This window comes from Wyeomyia smithii, chromosome 3, assembly GCF_029784165.1.
Source record: "Wyeomyia smithii strain HCP4-BCI-WySm-NY-G18 chromosome 3, ASM2978416v1, whole genome shotgun sequence".
NCBI lineage: Eukaryota > Metazoa > Arthropoda > Insecta > Diptera > Culicidae > Wyeomyia > Wyeomyia smithii.
Window position 1 is genome coordinate 265207823 of NC_073696.1, and position 26130 is coordinate 265233952.

The window sequence follows — 26130 nt, forward strand, 5'->3', positions numbered from 1 at the left end:
CCATCCTGGACTTTTTTTAAAAAGTTGCGTATTAACGTCAAGTTTCTTTAAAAAAAAATAAAAAAATTCAACTCGTTTTTTTTTAAATTGAAATTTAATGTTTATTTTTAATTTTTTTTGGTCAAAAAAATTTTTTTTTGTACAGTGTATATTTTTTATGGTGCTTTCTTATTTCCCTACAACTCATTCTCAGAAAGTTTTCTATACAACCAACGGTTTCTGGGCTACAATGCTTCGAATAAAACCTATGCCAAAAGGCATACGCTCTTTTATAATGTAACTCATGGGTGTGAAAAATCGCTTCATCTGTGGAAAATGCTTAGTTTGCTAAACCAAATACGTGTGCAAAGTTTCATTCAAATCAAAAATGGTCGATATTCGACCATCGGTGATTTGGTGCGATCTTGCTCTATATCTCGAGATTTACTCATATTACCTCGGCGAATTATCAAACTTAAATCAAAGTGGCTGCATTTGCCAAAAACAAAAAAATTTTAAATGCAAAAATAATCTATCTGAAAACACTGTCGGTCAAAAATGATGTTTTTTCGGGATCCCTTGGTTTATTTTCTTTAAAAACCATCTATCAGAATTTTTCGGACATCTGCCTGTGGATAGTGTAAAAAAAGAATGAAGAGATCTTGAAAAATAATGCGGAGGGGTTTTCCAATCGACATTAAAACAGGTATTTCTTCAAAATGATGCTTAATGAATAATTTCCCAAACTTCGAGACAAATCCGCGATGAGCGATGCCGAGTTTGTGCTTTTTAGTTGCCACTTCATATGGAATGACTCATATGCATTTTAGGTGGGCTCATTTTCATCATACTTCCCGCAGCTTACTAAAGTAAGACGTATTCCTACGTCAAAAAACAATTTGTACTCGAAACTGAAAAACATTAATCCAGGCGCCACGGTTGTATTATCTCAGCAGTGCATATTGCGGTGCACTTCTGTGTATTCTCATTAGAGTGATTCACCATTGTTCTTTCACTCGACTGTGGTGTAAGCAGCAAGTGAATTATTTTTTTTCTGCGAGCGGCAGAAGCACGGCACAGAGTAGACGAAAGAAATGCGGTGAAACAATTAACTACATGTAGCGCTCATGCCGGAGAAGTAGTGTGCGGTGAATTTTACCTCCGCTATTTTCATATACTGAAGAAAAATTTTCAGATAAAACCCTTCAAAACACATATAAAAATTTTTTTGATCAAAAATTGAAATTTTTACTGCAATGCAGGATTCGAGACGAAAATTTACATGAAAAAAGATCCTTGATATCTTATCGGGGGGCTGAGATATTGGCGTTTTTACATGTTATAGAAAACTATGCATTTTGTCAAAAATGCCACTAAAGCTCAATATCTCCATTGCACGGTGTATTATTTTGCCGTTTGTGCGTATAATTTCCTAAATAGTGATTCAAATGATGATTATAGCCATGAGGTATGTTTGGAGGAGTTTGAGGATATTAAAAAATGCATCTTTTAATGTAGAAAGATGGGTGATCAATCCACCTATGAGTGAGATAAAAAAATTACTTTTTAATCAGAACAAGATAGACGCATAAGATTTGTCGAGGACACCACAAAGTTTTAGGTTATATTAAAACAAGAAACTTTACCGAAGACATCATGTTTTTTTTCTCTTATATATTACGAGCAACACTGAGTTTTCAAACAGAAGGCACTAAAATCACAATTTCCGTTCTAACTTTTTTCGCAAATTTCTCCGAATTTTTAAACCTTCTACTAAGTTATCAGACATCTAAAAATGCATTTGTTTTCTGAACATTGTTATTTTTCATCTCCCAAAATAAAACAGTTATTTTAAATATTTGTTAAAATGCATAGTTTTCCATCACATATAAAAATGCCAATATCTCACCCTCCCGATAAGATATCAAGTATCTTTTTGCATGTAAACTTTCGTGGTGAATCCCGCTTTGCAATGAAGTTCTTGACCAAATTTTTTTTATTTGTGTTTTGTAGGGTTTTATCTAAAAATTATTAGAAAAATTATTTTTTTTGTGATGTTCAATGGGCTCTGGGAGTCGACAAACTGAATGCAATGCTGAACTGAACCATGCAAAATATTCAAAAACAACCCCACAAAAATAAAAAAATATATGAAAAAATTTAGGAATCGAAAAGAATTGAAAAAAGTGCAAAAGAGTGGATTTGTAGCTGAAAAAAGTCATTTTTTCATAAATCACGTTTGGGCAACCTGAAAAAAATTTTTTAGAAAGTCGAAATGTTCTACAAAAATGCTATAAATAATATTATCTTTCAATTTAGGGCTGAGCACCTTGACTTTTTCAACATCGATTTTTTTTTTGAGACACCCTACCGAATAGGTCTAGTGTGTAAAAAAAGCTGTCATTGCGTTTTTAAGGCCAAATCCCGACCCAAATACAAGCACTCAAATTGAAGCTCAAACTATACCAAGAAAATTTGCAGACATCGATTGGATAAACCCTGAGAGCGCCAATATTTTTTCCTTGCTTTATTTTATTCTTGGTCCAATATGCACTGAACAGATTTCGAACAGCAACAGTCTTGATCGATAGCTAAAATGCTTTCCAATTCTGAAGATTGATTGAAGTAAACTAGCGAAAACTTGAAATAGTACAATTCAACAAGTTAAGCCAAATTTTCAGCTCGTGAGGTGTAGAAGCAAGCAGAGTGCTTGACCGTACATTTTCTGAATAAAGTAAAATGATTTTTCAATATAATTTCTTCGTTCCGAATGTAAGCAATCTCGATTTTCATCCAAATAAATCATAAAAACGGTTCTTCACCAAAGGTATAAGGGTGCTCCAAAAGGCCGAATATCGTATACCACTTGACTTAGTTCGACGATCTGAGCATGTCCTGCATGTATGTATGTGAAATCATTGGTATCGACTTTAGGGACGTGGAGGAGGCTTTCAGGTCTATTGAGAGGAAAACGGCGAGGTTGGGACGCAGCAACTCTGGTTGATGAATTCGTTCATCTTTGTACGCTTATGATATATGAAAAAGATATAAGCCGTGTAGGAAAATGACGAGTTGCAGTTGCAAACAGGGCCTTCTACGGACTAGGTAACCAGTTACTATGGGATCTTAGTTTACAAAATCGCACAAAATTAACGCTGTATAGGACGCTGATTCTCCCGGTGGACTTCCACGGACATGAAGTATGAATGCTGAAGGAAGCTGATCGACGCCTGCTCGAAGTTTTAAGGGGAAAAGTTGTGCGATCGAAAAAGCTAGTCATCTCTAATGCGTTCGACTCTAAACCGGTAAACGATCCGTCAGCCAACAAGATTTAAGCAAATAATATACATATGATGAAAAAAAAAACGATCGAATCATGATCATTTTGCTATTGATCATAATTTCTCAAAAGTAAGAATGCGTATTCTCCTACTCTCACCCAATTCTACCGCTGTCGTAGTACCATATCCGACTGCAGTATCATATCCGACAACTATTTACAGCGCTATTTTCCGGTTTTGTTTCGTTTCTCCTCCCACAACGCGCCACGTACGGAGAGAAAATTACAACAAATTACAGTTTTTTGGTATTGATAGTGTTTCAGATTGTTATACGCAACGTTATAGAGTTGATTTAATTATAAAAACGGCGGCTGAAGCACACCAAAAGTTAAAAAAAAAAGTCCACAAAAATGCTGTTCTGAGTGAAACAACGTGCCGCGACTGGTGTCGTCTCGGTAAAAATGGTAATTTCGATGTTGATGACTTCACGCGTGAAGGGATGTCAAAAACCTTAGAAGACGCTGAATTGGACGGACTGCTCGATGAGAATCCATGCCAAGCGCAGGAACAGCTTGCTTCAATGAAAGTTGGTAGGTAAGCCATTTTCAAGCGATTCTATGCTTTGAGAATGATTCAAAAAGAAGTTACTTCGTTTTTTTAGGATTGGTAGCTAAGGGACGTTAAGCGTCACTTGTTCACCTGTGAACAACTGCAGTAAAAAAGGAAGAGTTTTCTTCATCGCACCGTGAATGAATTCAATACACTCGACTTTATGTTTCTACATCGTCGGGTTAGTCGAATATACACGCCGCAAAGGTTTTTCTGTGTATTTGGTAGGACCAGCTCGATGTTATTTATTATAGCCTGTTGAAACTTAACGAAACTTTCACAAGTTGACGGTATCGACTTTAATTGATGCGAATAAGCCAAGCACTACGAGAAAAACGGCCACACTATAAGCAGGGGCACGAAGAAATGATTCTACTGCATGATAACGCTAGGCTGTTAAAACTTCCAAACGCTCAAATAGGAAGTCCTATCTCACTTGTACTCTAAAGTAGAGAAGCTTATGCAGGTTTTTTGTTCTTTTAGGATATGATCGATTATGTGATAGAGAGCAGGAGAAAACCACCTACAGAAACACACCAACGACTCACAATTACATTAGGTGGCTCGTATTGGGCTCAATTATGATATCGCGCGAAGTTCCCTATAAACGATTGAATATAAATACAACCTAGAATGCTCTTGATCGAGTCTGCTGATATTTTTAATAAGCCAACTCACCATTTAAATATCAAAAGTACCAAAGTCTCATGTTTTTGTTTAGCCTAAAAACTTCAAAAGAGCTAACTAATATGTGTATAAAACAACGACCAATTCTAAGTTTATTTATAAAAAACACAATAACCTTCATTAGAATATTGTCGTAATGGACCCGTGTCACATGGACTTACAAGATTTTAACATAAATAAATAAAGTGTTTCTAAACAGTAACGAAAATTATAACATAGAAGCCCAAACAGAACAAAATGTTCTTAGCTTTTATTAGATATATCAAAGGAAAAGTTTTCAATCTAGATAGCGGCATATGCAATCAACAGATTTCGGCTATATTTTTCTTCTTATTTTGAAGCGATATGATTATATTTGCAAAGTATGCTACAGAATTGAAATTAAAGATATCTTCAAACAGCAGATCATTGCAAGACAAATTTAAAAATCTAGCCATAACATCGCATAATAAATAAATCCGAGACGAAACTGTTCGAGCTGATATCTTGAATAATCATACTTAGCACAACCATAATAGCGCGCGATACCGTCACCCAGGGCTGTAATTCACCTCAGTGCGGACAGAACCACACAAATTTGTACACAACACAATTGCCATCAAACCGCGTGCCACTCCCGATATTTCGTTTGTGTTCTCTTCTCCCTATTCGCTCTTTTGTATTTCTTTCGCACCGAAAAAATACGACTGAGTACGCTTTGTGCATTTGCCAAAATGTGCGACACCACACATTGTGTCTTACTTTGTGTGTTGCTTGGGGAAATGATTATCGGATTTGACAAACGAACGATTATAGTGTTAAATTTTTTTTGCACTTCATTTGACTCTTACTAAAATAATTTAGGAGCTAATTTTCAGTGCTGCTCAATGGGTTTTGTTTCAAAACTAAAAATAGTTTCTTCCCGGAGATAGACGCAATATGTCTTATACATGAACAGTAAGGTGGCAATAGGAATCGACTTTTAGAACTTCGTTTAGAAGTAGGGCTCAATAGCTTCGTCTTCGAAAAAAGTTCCCATACAAAACTTCAGCTTGATCTTCGGGAACACGAAAGCATTATTTTGTGACCAATGAAAAATATGCACAGGTAGTTTATAAATTTCTGAATACAGTCAGGTTTTTTTACGCGGGGGATACGTACCTCGTAAAAAAACCGCGTTAATTCGAAAATCTGCGTAAAAAAACTGCGCTAATTCAAAAATCCGCGTTAATTCAAAAACGAAGAAGGGCTTCAGAAAAAAAACCCAGACGCTCTAGAACCCGTATTTGAAATTGTCCTCTTTGACGGTCATTCTGGATCGGTGGGCGGAGGGTATTTTTTGGTCTAAGTATTTACTAGATAAACACTTGAACGTTTCTGATTCCAAACCTACGTTTAATCGGAAATGCGCGAATTTTTTTTTTTGAAAAATCCGCGTAGAAAAAAACCTTGTAGAAAATCCGCGTATAAAAAACCGCGTAAAAATACCGGACTGTATAGAAAAATTCTGATACCAAATGTCTTAAAAGGTATGAAACATCGAGATCTGGTGTTATACAAAAACAAAAAATGAAAAAATCGATCAGTTAAAGTTTCACTTCTCGACTGAACGAACTTCTATATGCGACGAAGGACAATTTTTTCCCATACAAGTCATTATCACCCTAATAAACGGTATCAGTAGTGAATGCATGTAGCGATTGCATATGAATACCGGAACAGAAACATGTCTGGACGTGCGTTATATGTCATAAGAAACACGTCGTTTCTTGGTTCCTTTTCTCTACTATTTTTTCTACCACGCAAACGCAAACTGCTCAAACTGAAGCTCTTTGTTCTTACGCAATGTGTCACAAAAAGCAGCCCAAAGTGTTGTTCCGTTCTTCCTCTCTTGAAATATTTCCCACTTGGTGATATCTTTCATAGTCATTTCGTTTTCGCTCTTTCTCTTTGTGCCTGTTGGTTGTCAAAATGTGTAGGTACCGTTCTCGTGTGCCTCGACGTAAAATTCACACACTGAGCGCAATGAGTGTGCGAATGACAGCCCTGCCGTCACCAAACTGGTCACTGGTCAAAATATTGTATAAACAAATTTTAATTGATACGTTTATGTTTATTTCAAATAGTTTTCAACTGTCGCCCCTCTCTGTTATTCATGATTTTGGAATTTTTTATTGACATTTGTCTGATATTTGCAATCTGCTCACGGCTACGTGCCCGGTTATCTTCTGTTCAAAATTATCGTCGACGAATAATTGGAAGAAGTTTGCTTGGTTATTATCGTGATTGTTTGCGTATTTTATTTTCGATCTGTTAAGAAAGGGTTACAGTTTCGAAATGTCGCAACTTTTGACAGTGTATTTAACAACGTTCAGCGACAAAAAAGGAAGTTGGTCGGCGGCGTCTCGATTCGACCGCAGAAAACTTTCGGTCATTCTTCCCGCCTCAGTTCGCCAGATAAAAACAACGAACGACTCCTACTAGAACAGGATTCTTTACTTCGAGCTGGTTAAAAATTGCTCCATCGTCCGTGTCCGTTCGCATAGAGTAAATTTCGCTGGCCGGAACGCTGAAAAGCAGTTGTTTTGTTGTTTTATTTTTGTGAGGGGCAAAGTTTTCCTCTATTCAACGCAACTCAGACTTTCACAAAAACTCGCTAATATAATATATAATTTATGAGATTTGATTACAGTTGAATATCTTCGTAAAAGAAGATAGATTGTAATCAAATTATAAGATCGGTAACCATTTTTCAGGATAACATACTATTCCCGCCGGATGATAAATATGTTCCCCGAAACTAGCCAACGGCGATTGCATTGGTTACGTATACGCCACATGCGATTGCTTTATTTCCGCTCTATCTCTAAAAGCTTAATGAATTGCCATTTGGCTACGAATTGCCACTGGCAGGCCAAAGTTTTCCAGACAAACCGGTGCCGCCCCAAACCAGTCTCGCGAGCCTGGCGACGGTCGTACAGTGGCGACAATATCGATTGCAATCTGGAAAGCATTTCCACCCTAATTGCTCAAGAGGGTCGATAAAAATTGTTCACCGTTTTACCAAATTTATCCACCGGCCTCCCTGTTGTTCACCGGTTTTATATTTTAACTTTCGAAAGGAGCGAAATTATAATATCTCTATAGCCCCATTACCGAGCAAAAGTATTTGCACAGAAGAAAAAAAAATCCAAACCGGCATCCTTTCACGTAAAGCACCACTTCCAGCAGAAAGGCTCGCGCTACGGTCTCCTTCACAAAAACGGATTAAAAAAAAAAAAACAGGAGGGTTGTGTGCAAAGCCACGACCGCAAGGTTGAAGTAGAATACTTTTACAAGAAAGAAAACCCGGCTGCTTGCGTGTCAGTCATTTTTCTAGTAAATAAACGTTGACTAATCAGATCATTCAAATTCAATAATATAGTAAGTTGCTTGTCATGGTTGGGGCTTGACAATTTTTAAATTTTGAGATGAAATTTTTTCGGATGTCGTGCTCATGACTGAAGGAAAAGATAATTCAGTACGTTCTGAGATACGGAAATAAAGTAAAATTTATAACTTTTACAAATTTAAAAATGTATATTAACTCAAGAGAAAACATTTACGTTTTAATCATCAGGTTTTTATTTCATCCTGAAAAGAACAATTTGTTGTTCAATTTAGTATCGGATAAGATGCCGATTACATCTTTGCGTTATCACTGACAGTGCGAACAAAGTATTCGTTGTGATAAAGTAAACAGTGAAATGCTAATATAACACTCAAAACTAGACGGCTCACGTGTTGTCAAAAAGAGTCAACTTTTCATTGAATGCATTTACTAGTGCCCACTATCGCTCAGAGACTGCATTTCGCAAAAGTGCCAGACTGCATCAGCCGCTATCAATGCTGAGATCCGCTGCAACTAGTTCGCTATCCATAGCCATGCCACAGTGATGGCCGCTATACGCTGCCATTGGTTTCCACTGTCCCTGCATCAGCTGGCCCAGCTGCTATCGTTGCTGGAATCCGCTGCAAATAGTGCGCTATCCAATGGTACGCCACAGCTGTGGCCGCTTTCCGCCATCGCTGGTATCCACTGCACTGCTAGTGCTGCTGCTAAGGACGACTGCTGTTGTCGCTGTCTAGAACTATTATGAGCGGCTTCGGCTGTAACAGGCTGCTTTATAGGCCAAATAGCATGTTTTCAATTGCAAGGTATATGATTCTGTCGACCGTGCTTGGGAAGCTATCATATAACGACCAATCAGAGGTCGAATTTTTCGTTTTGACAAGGCTTGACTATTTTCAATAGTACAATAGTGTGAATAATAAAATTACAATTATCTTCTTTTGGGAAGAATCTTAGAAGATTTTCCAATCTATTACTGCAAAAACGAAGGAAATCCATCGGATACTAACCGATTTATTAGCATTTGAAATTGGACATATTTTTCACTTTTTTCGGTTTTAGATTTTCATTTCACATCCCTATGTAGACGAACTTCCTGAGAAAAGTATTCTACTTCAAAATCGGATAAATAACTTTTAGAATAAAGCTCCGTCGGGGCATTAATTTCCACCGTCGTCGCCCTCCTAGGTGTTATACACAGTTTCCTTGCCCTTGGCTACCTGGTCGCGGCAGCGGTACGCGCCAAATGAAACAATTCCGTTGGATTTATGTACTTCCCCACTCAACGGACGGGATCATCCGCCGCCGGCCGGCAGCACTTTCAGAATGAAGAGTGAAGAACCACTCGGGCACAACTAGCAGTCTCTACTGTTGCAATGCCGGTCGTCTATCCCGGGGCCTGGAGTTGAAAGTTACTCAACTGATGAACTATCACGGCTAACGATTACGTCCTGGAATTATATTAGCTGCAGCTTCCTGTTCCCTGGAACGATCGGAATGGAACGTTTTTTTTTTTCACTTTTCCTCCGTCCGCCGCCCGTAAAGTTGTCCGTGTAGGATTCAGCACCAGCCAGACATCAATTACGGTAAATGAAAAAGTATGTTTATTGGATTGGGAGAAGAAAAAAACTTTCGCATTTTTGTGCTGAGGTTATTCGAGCGTGGGTTTGTGACAACTCGGGGCTCGTAATGCTCTGTTTGGTATATGTCCGATTTGTCCTATTCATGCCACATGGGATTAACAATTACCGGTGTTTTACCTGGAAGGATTTCTGACCTGGACTGAGTGTAAGTAAAATATTTGGACAAGGTCAATCAAAGTGAATCTCACCAGATCAAACCCATACGCTAAACACATTGGGGAAACATATATTTCAGAATAATTTACCTGTGAAGCAGGTATTGCATATAATGTATCCGTATGCTTCTAGTAACCTAGACATTATCTATTTGTTTGGAAAATAATTGTTAATCACGAGCAAACTGCTGTAACTCTGTGCTGTAACTCTAGACTATCAAAATACAAAGCACCATTGTCAATTTATTGGGTTTGTAAAAATAATCTGTAAGTAACACTTCTCTCTCGGTTTATATTTCACAACTGGATTAGGTATTTGAACTTGAATAAAGTCAAGTAGGGCCATAAAAGGCTTATTTTTCTGATTCATGCTTCTATATGAAAGAGTTACTTCTCAGTCTACAGTCTCCAGAGAACTTAGACCTCACTTCACAAACTATCATTGTTTGTCTAACAACTACCTTTTAGGTATGAAATTTTACGAGAAAGCGAAATAAGGCTTATCCTCATCCAGGTGGGACTCGAAACCGCATTCCCCGATGGCTCTGGCTTGGTGTTTCATCCAATTAACCTACTGATAAGGTTCTTTTCTCTAAGACCAATATCGTATAATCCTGTACTGTTGCGTACCGAACGCGTTTGTTGAAAGATTTACGTAATGCTGGCATTACTTCACGAACTAACGGTGGGAGAAGGACAACTGAAAGTTTCAATCACACACAGGCCTCAGATATATCAGTATATCGCTAATATTCACTGCGTGTGAGGAGACACTCTCTAGGGATACAATAGTACGATATTGGTCTTAGAGAAAAGTACCTTTCCTGTAGTTAAAATGCATAAAACGCACGCCATGTTGGAGACATCGGAGACACACCTTTAATTTATTCCATTTGATAAAATTAGAATATATCTCGATCGATATTTTTAATGCCTAACATTGTTTAATAGATGAATTTGGAAAAACTCGCCCTCACCTTTGTAAGTTTCTCTTTTAGTAGTTTTCCAGCGTTGTGGTGTCATTGTATTTTTATTTATTTAACTAGCTGACCCGGCAAACTTCGTCTCGCCTATTTTATTGTTTGATAATTATAAACATTTCAAATTCATTGATTCCTTGCGATTTGTTTATATCATTTGAAATGATTGGTTTTATCGGAATGACAACATCCTCGACTTTTGGATTTTGTACATCACCTCTATTCCGGAAATATATTGAATGCATTTCAGTTATTTTCGTTGTTTTTTAGAAACTGAAAGTGGTCATCTTCGAATTCAAAATGGTGTCCAGGGTCAATGCTTGGCTTCTATGCATCATTTCGGCTGTTTCCCAGAAGTTGCCATTTTACAATTCAAACTGATGTCTGAGGTCAATTTTAAGCTCCTTGCATCATTCTGGATCCGGTGATACACATATTGGGTGGTATTTGGTCACTTCAGGTTTTTTTTTCAGAAACCGGAAGTCGCCATCTTAGATTTCAAAATGGCATGTGGAGACAATTTCTGGCCTCTGAGCGTCATTCTGGTTAAAAAAACATCCATATTGGGTGGTATTTGGTCATTTGCCACTGTTTTTCAGAAACCGGAAGTCGCCATCTTAGATTTCGAAATGGTATTTGGAGATATGCCAAAAGAAGGAAGGATATCGAAACATTATGGACATGTTTGTTACACCAAAAAACATTCACTTGCCAAATTTGGTTATATTTGCTTGATTGGTTCTCGAGCTGTGCGAAATTTGCGTTTCATTCGTATGGGACCCCTTCCTTATAGAAGAGGGAGGGGTGTCAAACCCTTATGGATATATTTGTTACTCCTGAAAATATTCACCTGCCAAATTCGGTTCCATTTAGTTGGTTAGTTCTCAAGATAGGCAGAAATTTTTGTTTCATTTGTATGGAACCCCTCCCTCACAGAAGAGAGATGGGAGTCAAACCATTATGGACATATTTGTTACCTCTGAAAACATTCACATACCAAATTTGGTTGTATTTGGTTGATTGGTTCTTGAGCTGTGCGAAATTCGTGTTTCATTTGTATGAGACCCCTCCCTTGTAGAAGGGGGAGGGGTGTCAAACCATTATGGATATATTTGTTACCCCTAAAAACATCCACCTACCAAATTTGGTTCTATTTGCTTGGTTAGTTCTCGAGATGTAGAGAAATTTGTGTTTCATTTGTATGGAACACCTTACAGAAGAGGGAGGGGTGTCGAACCAATATGCAAAACATCCACATGCCAAATTTGGTTCCATTTTCTTGGTTAGTTTTTGAGATGTGCAGAAATTTGTACTTCGTTTGTATGGGACCCCTCCCTTCCAGAAGAGGGAGGGGTCTCGAACCATCATAGCAACCTTTCTCGGCCCCTAAAACCTCTGCAAACAAATTTTCACGTCGATCGGTACGGTAGTTTCCGAGCCTATATGGATCAGACAGACAGACAGACCGGACTGCATTTTTATAGGTATAGATTTTTATTTATTTTATCTGGTGTGAGTTTTTCTGTCGTTTCGAAAAATATTTTGTGGTATTTTTCATCCCAAGTTATTTTTGATCTACTTTTTCGCTATGAGGAGTTTTTCAAATTTTTGGCAGTGGAAGCTCTACTAACTCCAGTATTACAGTATTTAATTCTAAATGCTTTAACAAAATTTTAAAAAGCTTGTACTGTAAAACCGTGAGGCGCTCTAATTCTGCGCGGCTCTTAATTCTGCACACTTAGTATCAAAATGTTGATGCTGTTTAGTAAAAAAGGAAACATAAGCAGAAAGTTAACAGTATATATATGGGAAATCACTTCCAAACATCAGTTTGAAAATCAGCTTTTAATTGATATTTTTTATCATTTTAATATGAAATGCGCAGAATTAGGAACCGCGCAGAAATAGGGCGCTTTACGGTAGTTTTATTTTCAATTTCGCAAGTAAAAATATATAAGGTTTTTTTTTCTGGAAGTGGTTTTTGATCTTCAAGCGTCCTCCGTGTACACAATATAGATAAAAATAACTTGCCAATTTTTATTTTCGATCACAGAGAATCCCGAGTGAGAATTTACAGAATAACTCGGTGACAGAATCGCAATACAGACATAATCTGCATGGATCGCACATGGAAAACTGTGTGCTAGTTAGGATTTTTTTTTTTCCTGTGTGGACTCATCACTGCGACCAGAGACATTTTTGATCTATTGTGATATTGCCCAGGTGTTTTTTGTACTCCGCACTTCATATTATTGGCAGTATCACTATTGAAGTGAATGATACGCTTTTCATTCATATCCGTGCTTGTGTGTGAGAGTTTACCCTTTCATTTCCAGCTTACTGCTCTATTATACCGAGCCTCTTTTCTGTCCTACCAATATCGCCAAATTACAATTGACTGAACTGAGGCTACACCTAACGTTCCTCTCTGGCCAGGTTTATTCTAAGAGGGACTTTTTATGTCAAGAGGAAGGAGTCTTATCGAAACCTCGTTCCTCGTGCCAATATCGCCAATTACAATTCCCTGTAGAGGGTAAATATTTCTGAAATCAGTTTTATTATAAGAAGGACATATTTTGTCAAGAGGAAGGAGTCTTATCGAACCTCGTTCCTCCTACCAACACCGCGTCACAATCACAATTCCCTGAAGAGGCACTCATGCTTCACCTCTGGTCAGGACTTATATATTTGTCAAGGTAGGACTTATATATTTGTCAAGAGGAAGGAGTCGTATCGAAACCTCGTTCCTCCAGCCTAGACCGCGTCATAATTACAATTCCCTGAAGAGAACAGTTTTATTATAAGAGGGACTTTTTTGTTAGGATGAAAGTCAGCAAGGGTACTATAGAATTCAGCTTGAAGGAAGGGTATGTAGTAGAGAGCCTGAGAATGAACCCATGTTAAAGTCCTTTGACAACCAAATGGCCTGATTCTACTAAGATTCGAACCCACGACCACTCGCTTATCAAAGCGGACTCTGTAACCTTGCGGCTACGAAGCTCTATGTGTTAGTTAGGATAATGTCCTACAAAAGCTCCGCGAACCAGTGTCTGATCGTTGATGCTTGAATAATGCCCGTGTTGTGCTTATTTTTATATCAGCAGTTCCTAAATGCATGAAAAATTATCAATCGTTCTGTCAGTAATGAGTAAACTTTTGAAACAGATGATTGCTCCCAGGAAATCAATGTTATTGTTCTCCAAAAACCTCATCTATGAATGACAATACGGATGTAGGGTTACATTCTGTGGTTACATGCAGCATTCTCACTGTCACATGTGAGCTGGTGGCTGAAATACCGGAAACGATTGATAATCGCAAATATACGGAAGCGTTATTTCTCGACCTTAACAAGGCCTTTGATATCATTAGTCATGAGCATTCTACTTCTCGAACTCAAGAGCTACGGTATAAGAGGGAACGCATGGTTGCTTGTTGAAAAAAATCACAGGAGGGTTGTGTGCAAAGCCACGACCAAAAGACCACGAAAGACCACGGGGGGGTACGGGGGGTATAAAAAGTGATCAAAATATGACCACGTGGTTTAGGAACGGTCCCTAATAGATTGGCAGGTTAGGAGAAAGAAGGAATTTGATTGTCTTGGTAACAAAAACATAGTAAACAAACCTGATGCTAAAAGCTTCTACGTCACAACGTCGAAGGTTTCATCACAACTATTAATATTGGAGCTGTAGCGCTAACAAGTACAAGAGCTCCGAATCATAGAAATGACTGGTTTGACGGCGAATGCAAGCGGTTAGTCGAGGAGAAGAACGCAGCACGGGTGAGAATGCTGCAACACCGTACGAGAGCGAACGTAGAACGATACCGACACTCGGAAGTTCTACGAGAAGCTGAAAAGCTTCCATAAAGGTTCCGTGCCGCAAGCCGAGATGTGCAGGAGCTTTGACGGCAACCTCCTTACAGACGAGTGCGAGGTGATCGAAAGGTGGAAGCAGCACTTCGACGAGCATCTAAACGGCGATTTTGTTCACAAAACAAATTATGTTCAACTATGTTTCTGGGGAGCTCGTGTCTGAAAAATTCAGAGATCCTAGAAAAACTAATTGGGATAGCTACTATTCCACACTCTCAAACAAGATTTCGCTCTCAGTGGACATCTCTTCCACTGAGCAACTCGAATCTGTTTCCTCATCTTTTCTAACTAATATAATAGATTCCTTCGAAGAAAGTTGCCCGGTGAAACGGAAAACTTCTAGTAAGAACGTATCTTGGTGGAACAATAAACTTGAAAAGCTGAGAAAATCGTCAAGGAGGCTTTTCAACAAAGCTAAAACTACCGGAAATTGGACAGAATATAAAAGCTGTCTAACAGAATACAATCGAGAGATTCGAAAATCAAAGAGAAAGGACTGGAAGTGTACATGTGAGCAAGTTGAAAACTTGCCTGTTGTAGCTAGACTTCATAAGGCCCTCTCTACAGATCACACAAATGGGCTTGGCCGCTTAAGGAACGAAAACGGTCAGTTCACAACAGACTCTCAGGAAACACTTAGTGTCATGATGGATACACACTTCCCAGGCTCGACTCAATTGACTTCCGAAAATGCACAGGACTTCTATATGGCTCAACCTAGCTCAATTCACGACAAGGTTAAAGCTCAAGAATTAGCCAGTGTAATATTCACGACGTCAAGAGTTGAATGGGCAGTGGATTCCTTAAAGCCCTTCAAATCGCCGGGGCCAGATGGGATTTATCCAGTGTTTTTACAAAAAAGCAAGGATATTATAGTCCCCTGTCTGGTGGAGATGCTCAGGGCTAGCATGACACTAAGCTACATTCCGAGTAAATGGCGAGAAGTCCGCGTCATATTTATTCCTAAGGCTGGAAAACGTGTTAGGACGAGTTCCAAAGCATATAGACCAATCAGTCTAACCTCTGTCATTTTGAAAATGATGGAAAAAATCATTGATCTACACATCAAATTATCTTACTTAAAAAGTAGACCATTAAACAAATTTCAGTTTGCCTATCAAACTGGTAAATCAACTGAAACAGCACTCCACACGCTGGTTTCAAAACTAGAGAAGTCTTTTGAGGCTAAAGAAATCTCACTGACAGCCTTTCTTGATATTGAGGGAGCATTTAACAATGCTTCTCACGAATCTATAAAAAATGCTATGAAAAAACGCGGTTTTGACATGTGCATCTTGAATTGGACTATCGCTATGTTATCAAACCGGTTGATAACATCCAATTTAGGAAGATCAACTTTAACGACAAAACCAACAAGGGGTTGCCCACAAGGAGGGGTTTTATCTCCCTTATTGTGGTCTCTTGTTGTCGATGATCTTCTTAACAACTTAACGAACCTAGGATACGAAATCATCGGTTTCGCTGATGACGTTACTATTTTAGTTAGGGGTAAATGCGGATCTACTATTTCCAATAGAATGCAATACGCCTTAGACTACACACTTAAATGGTGTAACCTGGAAGGAATAAGCGTCAATCCTTCTAAAACAGTCATTATCCCATTTACAAGAAATAGAAAGTATAATATTGCAACTCTTAAGTTGGGAGACACACAGTTGGTGCTATCCAAGCGAACCAAGTACCTAGGTGTTATGCTTGACCACAAGCTCAACTGGAACGACCATCTAGAGTATGCGATCTCAAAAGCAAACAACGCTCTTTGGGCTTGCAGCAATACATTTGGAAAAAATGGGGACTCAAGCCGAGGATGATTCACTGGATATACTCGGCAATAGTGAGACCCAGAGTAACTTATGCCTCGCTAGTGTGGTGGCCTAAAACTTCACAATTATCAGCTCAGAAAAAGTTAGATAAACTACAACGTCTGGCATGCTTATCAACAACAGGAGCAATGGCCAGTGCACCATCCAAAGCCTTAGGAGCTCTTTTATATCTTCTACCCTTACATCAGTATGTACAACTTGAAGCCGAAAAAGGTGCTCTTAGGCTAAAACGTGTTAAATTCTTTCAGGAAGGAGATCTACAGGGACATTTACAAATCCTCAAAAATTTCCAACTGAACACCTTAGTAACCATGAATGAAGATCGAATGGACTCTAAGACTAACTTCAGTGTTCCCTTCAAAGTGATTGAATCCAATCGCACCGAATGGGATGAAGGAGGTCCTAAGGTTCGTCCAGAATCAGTCATTTTTTATACAGATGGCTCTAAAATGGGCGAGTCTACGGGCGCTGGGGTCACTGGACCAGGAATCAATATATCAATTCCAATGGGGCAGTGGCCCACAGTTTTTCAAGCGGAAATAAATGCTATTCTAACATGCACAAGTATTTGCTTGGCTAGGAAATATAGGTATGCCAATATCTGCATTTTCTCAGATAGTCAAGCAGCTCTCAATGCTTTACAAGCATACACATGTCAGTCGAAGTTGGTATGGGATTGTATCCAATCCCTACGACAACTAACTGTAACAAACGTCTATACTGGGTGCCTGGTCACTGTGGTATAGAAGGAAATGAAAAAGCCGATCTCTTAGCGAGAATTGGTTCTTCAACTGCTTTCGTCGGGCCTGAGCCATTCTGTGGGGTATCTTCATCCTGTTTGAAATCTGAGCTAAGAGGCTGAGAATCAATGATGATTGATGCCAACTGGAAGGCTTATTCCAAAGCAAGACAGTCTAAACTATTCATTACACCATGTAAAAAATTCACACGGAACCTACTCAGTATGAATAAAGCTGATCTGAGTACGTTAACTGGCCTACTTACTGGGCACTGTCCGAGTAAGTATCACCTCAAAAAAATAGGTAAACTGACAGATGACTTATGTTGTTTCTGTAATTCTGAAGTAGAAACCTCGGAACACTTACTGTGCCAATGCAGCGCATTAATTCAGCAAAGACTGCGTATTCTTGGAAAAGGTATCCTCACGCCTAACGAGATATGGTCTGCTGAAAAAATGAAGGTAAGGAACTTCATCAAAGAAGTCATACCTTCTTGGGGTGAAATGCAAAGTCTGGGTGCGACTATCACTGATACCCATAGTGATGGAACGAACTGACAGTGCATAAAAATTAACGCGGAGTATACCACAATATATCTAACTAATGGTAGCAGTGGTCATAGGCTCCTACAGGAAAAAAAAATCTAAAAGGCGATGCAGTAGAGCACGAGGACGGTATGGCAACTGACGTTGGTGCAAGAGCAGAAGACATCAGGATTCCAGCCCCCGATCTCCTGGAGGTGGAGGAGAAGATTTCTTCCCAGCGAGCTATTGAAATACGGTAGGAGTGCTGCAATTACCGGGCAATCACTCTGCTGAACGCCGCCTACAAGGTACTATCCCACATACTTTGCCGTCGACTATCACCATTTGCAAAGCGGTTCGTGGGGCACTACCAGGCGGGATTCATGGATGCCCGCGCCACCACGGATTAGATATTCGCGGTTCGGCAGGTTATGCAGAAATGTCCACACATCATTTGTTTATCGATTTTAAATCGACGTACGACACAATCGATCGAGATCAGCTATGGCAAATTATGCACGACTACGGATTTCCGGACAAACTAACGCGGTTGGTCAAAGCGACGATGGATCGAGTGATGTGTGTAGTTCGAGTATCGGGGGCACTCTCGAGTCCTTTCGAAACCCGAAGAGGTTTAAGGCAAGGTGATGGTCTCTCGTGCCAACTGTTTAACATTGCCCTGGAAGTTGTTATTAGAAGAGCGGGGGTTAACACGAGTGGCACGATATTCCAAAGGTCGGTTCAACTGTTTGGTTTCGCCGACGATATCGACATTGTGGCTCGGAACTTTGTGAAGATGGCGGATATCAGACTAAAGCCCGAAGCCAGGTCATCAATGCATCGAAGACGAAGTACATGAAAGGAAGGCGTTCACGAAAAGACAGTGCTAACCTCCCACCTCAAGTTCAAGTTGGTAGTGATGAGATCGAGGTGGTCGATGAGTTCGTGTATCTATGCGCACTGGTAATGATACCAGCAGAAAAAATCAACGGCGCATTATGGCAGGAAATCGCGCATACGTTGGTCTCCGGAGGACGCTCCGATCGAGTAGAATTCGTCATCGCACCAAGTTAGCCATCTACAAAACGCTGATCAGACCGGCAGTCCTCTACGGGCATGAGACATAGACTATGCTTGTGGAGGACCAACGCGCCCTTGCGGTCTTCGAGTGGACTGCAGATGGAGAACGGAATGTGGAGAAGACGAATGAACCACGAACTGCAGGAGCTGCTTGGGGAGCCATCTATCGTCCACAACGCTAAGATTGGCAGGTAACGGTGAGTTGGGTATGTCGTAAGGATGCCGGAAGATAGCCCGGTAAAGATGGTTCTTAAAAGCAAGAATCAGGTTAAGAGATTACTTAAGTTTAAAATGAATTAAAAACGCAAATTTGATATTCGGAGTATAAGAACGTGATTAAATACAATGTAAAAATATGTTAAAAATATAAAATACAACATATTCTTTCCTGAATCAATTTTCATTGATACAGTGTTTTTTGACAACCTTCACGACATATTAACTGGGAGTCTTTGTGATGTATGACGAGCTTGAAACATTTTCCGAAAAAATCGCTCGCAGCACGCATCTTCTCCATTAGCAGCTCGTCCCAAATCTTGGAAATAGGCTTCTCAAATTAGTCCATAGTGCTCACTGTATGTTTGTTCTGCTTTACCAGCAGGGATGGCGAAAAACTTTATTGAGGAAATCAGTCAAATTCTCCCGTCGTGACGCGTCACCACGCTTGGACGATATTCGCCGTGTGAACCAGTGCATTGTCCTTTTGGAGGACGTAATGATCCTTCCCGTAGAAGTCCCGAAGTACCAGGGCCACGACCTTCTCCAGAACCTCGGTGTTATAGTACGTGGCATTGATTTTCACGTTTTTCTCGATAAACACCAGTGGTATAGCTTGATTTGATCTATTGTGACATGTCCCGGGTGTCTGGTCAGTGAGTGACATGTTTATTATTTATCCGTGTTTGTGTGTATATGCTTTCGCCTTTTCCTACTGATCCCTACTATATCGAGATTCTCTTGCCAAAATAAGAACCAATTATAATTTCCTGAAGAGGTTTCAACTGTGTGAGTAGTGAGGTATTCTCAGGTTCCTTGCTAAAAAGTCTTTTGATATCGAATGGATGAAAAAATAAAATAATTTTATCTTCAACTAAGTAGGATCGTAGAATAAAACAATAACGTTTGCGGTAAAAAAGGACAAAAATTGCTGATTTTTCATGGGTTTACCTTCAATCGAAACTACTCATGCATCATCAATCATAGTAACCCATGAGCCCAGAAGTGTGCGCGTTCAAAGAACGGTACTCCGCCGTTCTAAAAAACGGACATCGTGCGGCACTTCGTGGACGCCGGGTATGCCCGTTCTGGCATCTACAACATCTTGACACTATTGGACAACGATCAGAGCATCAAAAGAAGGCCCGGTTCCGGACGGCCAACGACCCTGAGCGACAAGAAGCTTCAATGGATGCTGAAGAGGAAGACCGAGGGAAAAATGGCTAAATCGCTGCGTGCGATTGGCGCATGCGGTAAAACAGTGAAAAGTATCTGGAGAACATGGACATACATGTCAGGAAGCGGCAGTCCCGTCCACTGGTCTCGGAGCTGCAGGCAATGATGCAGTGACAGCGGTTGAATAAGATGGTCAAGTCGATTTTCCCGCCGAATCGCGACGTGGTGATGGACGACGAAACCTATCTCACCCTGGATGGCAACGACTGGCAGGGTACTTCGTATTTCACTTCTCCCACGAAGGAAGTGAGCTCCGAGGTGAAATTTATTTCACACACCGAGTTCCCCAAGAAGGTGCTGCTGTGGCTGACAATCAGCGAGAAGGGAATGTCAAAGTTGCTCTTCTTTCGCTCCAGGCTGGCCGTGGACGGGAAAATTTATAGTACGAAGTGCCTGTCAGAAGTTGCGTCGTTCATCAAAAAATACCAAAAGGGCAAAGACACGGTGTTCTGGCCAGATTCGGCGTCGGCCCACTACTCGAAGCGATCGTTGGAGGAGATGAAGCGGCTGAATATCGATGTGGTACCGAAACTTGAAGCGCAAGATCTATTCCAGCGAGTTTGTCGCGAAAACGGAGCAGGAATTAATAAAAAAAAACGAATTAAGAGCTCAAAAACATGCCTACACGCATGTTTTCGTCCGCTATGGCGAATTAAAATTAATAAATAGCGACGAATGTTTAATAACTTAAATAAAATTAAAAACCCTACAACTTTAAATATAAAAATTTATTTTCTGGAAATTTTCGTAAAGAAAAAACATTTCGTAAAGAAAAAACATTGATAAAATTTTCCAATTTCAAATGCTAATAACTCAGTCAGTTTTCAACAAATTTCCTTTATTTTTGCAGCAATCGATTGGAAAATTAGCTAAGAGTGATCAAATAGCGAGAAATTGTGATTTTATGGTGATAAAATTTGTACTATTGAAAAATATAGAACCTCGTTTTGACGCAAATTCCTACCAATCAGAACTGAAAACAACGCTAAATAACATACAATTTGGAGCCGGATCATTTCTAGAGAAATCCATAGTTGAAACTTTTGGTAAATAAAGTTATCAAATATCATCTAGAATGACCTTTTTCAGAATCAAATACAGGTCGGACTCGATTATCCGGAGACTCGATTATCCGGGGCCCGATTATCCGGGGCTCGATTATCCGGAGTATTTTTTTTTCTTCTGTATTTCTATAATGTACTTTCGTCTTCCGGGTCATTTGGAGTTTCGGGGTTGTTCAAAATCGTAACAACAACGCCCCGTTCTGTTTAGGTAGTTCGTTTTTAGCAGTTTGCTCGTCGTTTTTCCAACCAATTCTTACTCAACAACCTCCAAAAGCAAGGTATTATGGTTTTTAGTTGCCGATGAGGACAACTACTATCGGTCAACCGGTTTCGAATTTATGGCCGGAACATATTTTCGTAATATTATGGCCATGATGAATGCAGTACTTAGAACCACAAGCCTGTTCGGTGGTGTTCCGGATACTCCTGGATTATTAAACCAAAACTCATCAAGCGAAATCAATAACGATTTGAAATCATAGATCATAGAAAATAGAAAAAAAAAATCATGACTGTTGTCAAAATCGTACAGGGTCTAGATATGTAACACCTCAATTCTTCTTCATATTTAAGATAATAAAACAGGTAAATACCTAAATCAAATCAAATTCTATTATATTTTCTGGAAAATATTTCCTTTAATCCCTCGAAGCAAAAGCTGTCTTTCTAATGATAGTTCTGAATTATTTCATTTGGTTTTTACATCTTTGAGATAATCAATATTACATAATTTATTATTACGTATATATGTATAACAAACGTCGACAAACAGTCTAAAGACAAATTTTAAATTATTTCGTTCGTACATGTATTGTGTACAACATACTATAATAGTAAACTCACTGCTCTAAATGAAAGATATTGAAAATTAAAAAATTAAAAATGGCTCGATCATCCGGAGGATTCGATTATCCGGAGCGAAATGTTTTTCAAAACTCCGGATAATCGAGTCCGACCTGTAGATGGAAAATGTCCGAAAACTTACTCCAGACGCCATTTACAGTGGAAGATGATGATATCTGGTTACTGTTAAATGGCTTAAAATGGCCAAATACTACCCAATATGAAAATTTTCGGATTCGAGATGAAGCCCAAAAAACCGAAAGTCAACTCCGGACGCAATTTTGAAGTGCAAGATTGTCAATTCCTGTTTCTGGTGAACAGCCAAAGGCTACCCAATATTATCTAATATGAGTACTTCCGAAATCGGGATGACTCCCAAAAACCTGAATTCGACCTAGGCATAATTTCGAATTCCATGGTGCAACTTCCGGCTTCTGGAGAACAGCATAAAATGATTAATTACCACCCAATATGGGTATTTTCAATATCGAGGTGATGCGCAGAGGTCAGAAATCGACCTCATGTGTCGTTTTGAATTCCAAGATTGTGACATTCGATTACCGGAAAACAGCTCAAAATGTTCGAATATCACCAAATGTGAGTATTTTCAGAACCGGTATGATATCTATAGGCAAAATATTGACCCAGATGTCATTTTGAACTCCCGTAGGACCACCACATAATTTGCAAAGAGTTATTTTATTGTGGCTCCAATAGAGAATATTGCCTAATCTATTGCAAGAAACACAAGCTGTCGTAATTCTACGTTTACTTGCGGTCGTGTCTCACAAACAACGTCTTCAATTTTTTAGATTTCTCAATAACCAAAAAAATCCAGAAAATCATTTCTTGGGTTGTTCTTTGGGTTAGAAAATTAACAGTCATTCTTAAATAATAATGATTGTTTGATGAAAATTGTTTTCGTAAAAACTTTATACCTCGAGATTGACTCATATAACCCTTAGGTGATAGGTGTTTCTTCCGTGATAATTTTCAGAGCAACACGATGAAATTATCAAGCTTTTACTTTTTTAATTTCCGGATTCGAGATGAGGGCCAAAAAACCGAAAGTCAACTCCGGACGCAATTGTGAAGTGCAAGATTGTTAATTCCGGTTTCTGGTGAACAGCCAAAGGCTACCCAATTCTATCTAATATGAGTACTTCCGGAATCGGGATGATTCTCAAAAACCTGAATTCGACCTAGGCATAATTTTGAATTCCATGGTGCAACAACAAAATGATTAATTACCACCCAATATTGGTATTTTCAATATCGAGGTGATGCGCAGAGGTCAGAAATCGACCTCAGGTGTCGTTTTGAATTCCAAGATTGTGACATTCGATTACCGGAAAACAGCCCATTTGGTCGAATATCACCAAATGTGGGTATTTTTGGAACCGGTATGATATCTATTGGCATTTGCCGAAAAATTTAGTTTTGAAATACAGAAAAATATCAGAGCACTGGACTGTGTATTCCATGCAATAAGTACATAGCAATTGTATTTTTACATGAAATTTATGGTTGTACTCAAATTCAAATATCACAAAAACACAAAAAAACACATCTCTCAAAAATTCAGAAAATAAAGATGTTTTAAAGGACAATTTTTAGAAAAAATCATGGTTTGCTAAAACTTGCTAACCGATGAGATATCTAATTGACAAAACTGTTCATTTTTTTATCAAATTCTGTGTCATATTTTCACTTAAGTACTTCAAAAACTTCTGTACTCGTAAGAAAATGACATAATTATTCCATTTCTTTCGAGAAAAAATTGTAAGAAATCAATTCGAGCGAACTTATAAAATTATCACAATAAAACGTGAAATTCAGATAAATTTTCTAAAAACTCGTCGATCTCTGAAACTTGAACAGTTAGCAATTTCGTATGTTCGGTAAGGGTTCATAAAATTCAGAGATCTACAACTTTGTCGAAACCTTCAAAGCTCTAGCGTGTAAGGGATAGAAGTTGGCATCACAGCGTCACTTTCGCGGCTAGATTCCGAACTAATGCAAACATCCAAATGGAGAGGCCCTAACTATACCAAGAAACTTTGTAGAAGATCGCAAACCGATTGGTCAAACCCTGAGAGCGCTAATAATTTCGTTCTGCTAGATTTCAATTTTGGTCCAGTGTGCATTGTTGTTTTACTTAGACATTTATTTCCTTCGCTTGTTGATTTTTCCGTAAAATTCTAATAAATCTCCTTTGAACCCAGTATGATAATTATATAATTGAAGGAAATAAGTTTTCAAACAAAATAATCCTGAAATTAGTTGCAAATACCTGCTAAATCACAAATTAATCCTTGTGATAAATGTCCCAGAAAATAAAAGAAGCAGAGGGAAGTCCTCTAAACTTGAAGATAGCGACATACTTTCTTTAATAAATGTGTCAATCAACATTAGCTTAAATTTGGTAAGATTCAAACAACGAATAAATCACGATAACGGAGTTGTCACGTACATTTTTAAAGTAGGGTTGATGAATAAATTTTTTTGGTCTTCTGCAAACTTTCTCAAAATGGTTTGTTCTACAATTTTTATGGAGAAAGTTATCAATGTTATCAAGTAACAAAAAAGTTATTCATTTCATTTCAGTGTAAACTGCCCCTAGGCCAAAAATTTTACCACCCGAATAAAGTACTTACAAAACTGAGAAACTCTCTCGAAGACATATCGTCACTTTGTGCAGCGCTTTAAAAAGCCAAAAGCTAAAAGTTCTGTGATGTTCCCAATATATCCCAAATACTTGTGAGGTTTTTTGAGGATCATTTAAGAGGAATAAAATATCTACGTAAATAAAAATAAATTGATGTTCGAACATCATGATTTAACTCAGTAACGGATACCGACGGCTTTAAATGACGCCGTTTCTGTAAGTTTTATACTCTGTTCTGCGTCAGGTTTATATGCCATAAAACTAATGGAAATCAAGTGGAAAAGTTCGAAAGGCGTAATGAGGCAATTTTCAAGGCCATTCGTTGTAAGAACAACTTCATCAAATTACTATAATATTGGAATACGTTGTCATGGCGGTTGCCAGGTAAACAAAAAAGTGTTGATGAGGGAAGTTCTTGAAATGTTGAGTGAAAAAGCTTTTTACGCTAGTTAGGGGTGAATTCCTGCTGTTTGTGATTGGAGTGCTTATAGGTAAATGAAGTTGCCTACATTAGTAAGGGAACTGGGGGAAAAATCTGACATTGGATCGTCAATGCAGAATGCAATTGGAGAAGCGTTCTTTTGTATCAGTCGCAGTTTCAACGAACGAACTCAATCTTCCATGCAAAATTTATATAGAAAGCCCGTGTTGCTAATGTGAAACAAATGCGACAATTACTGTTAAGAAGTATGTTTTGTGTTGACTGAACCTTTTACCCTCAGCGTATTAGACTCTCGACTCTTAATACTTAAAGTATATTTATTTAAATATTTCGAAGTAATGTTTGTGTTGGTTTTTAATTAGTTTCTGCAACATTCTACATTAGATTCATTTGGTTTAGGTAAACTTCTGCTGCAGTCTGATTACTCAAACCATTTATATTTTTCAAATAAAAATTTCACTAGGACAAATCTTTGAGTTCTGCCACGAGCCAAAACGATTGATGGTATTAATTATCCCACTGAGTTTAGAAAAATTACCCTAAAACTCATCATACGACACTTCAAAATTGCTCGGGATTCAAAAAAAATCAACAAAAGTCAAATCAACTGGCTGAGAGATTGCACAGAGATGTTCTGGAGGCCCACCTGAATTGAATGGAAAACTGCTATTGTCATATTTTACCATCGGTGAAATAAGTTTAGTTTTATATTTTTAAGTAGGTAATGTTAGATTATTAGACGCCGCACATTGATTGTCATTTCATTGGAACAACAGTTCGAAGTTTACCGGTTTAGTTTATAATAAATCTCCATTTTTTGGCTCAAGAATTATGTGTGTCATGTCAGTTAATCAAGAATAAAAATGTCATCTGTTTCTTTAGGATTACTGAA

The 26130-nt window shown here is 38.6% G+C and overlaps 1 protein-coding gene across 1 annotated transcript in view; it reads right to left on the reverse strand.

Moving 5' to 3' along the window:
* The window catches only part of LOC129726512 (microtubule-associated protein futsch), a 208848-nt gene that overhangs the window by 180849 nt on the left and 1869 nt on the right, over nucleotides 1-26130 (reverse strand). The window lies entirely within an intron of this gene.